Raw genomic sequence first — 386 nt, 5'->3', positions numbered from 1 at the left:
TGCTCCTTCCGCGGCCCCCTCCCCCGCAGCAGCAGCAGCAGCAGCAGCAGCGGGGCCCAGCGGCTCCGCGGCGTCCTCCGCGCCGTCGTCCCCAGCAGCAGCAGCAGCAGCAGCAGCAGCAGCAAAGTCACGCCAGAGCAGCGGGCGGCGGGCCTGAGCAGCAGGAAGCGGCAGCAGCGCGGGGGGGGCGCAGCGGTGTCTGCTGCACCTGGCCCTGTGCTGCTGCAGCTGCTGCTGCAGCACTCTCCAGTCCAAAGGAGACACGGAGACAGCTAACAAAAATAGAGTGTACAGACTCTTGCTGCCCCCCAGCCGGCCTCCGTCAGCTGCATGCGGCGCCGCCAGGTGTGCAGACACCGCGGGGGACTGCCGCGCCTGCACTATCC

The sequence above is a fragment of the Eimeria tenella genome, genomic scaffold, assembly GCF_000499545.2.
Source record: "Eimeria tenella Houghton genomic scaffold, Eth_scaff3067, whole genome shotgun sequence".
Taxonomy (NCBI): Eukaryota; Apicomplexa; class Conoidasida; order Eucoccidiorida; family Eimeriidae; genus Eimeria; species Eimeria tenella.
This window is presented reverse-complemented; position numbering follows the sequence as displayed.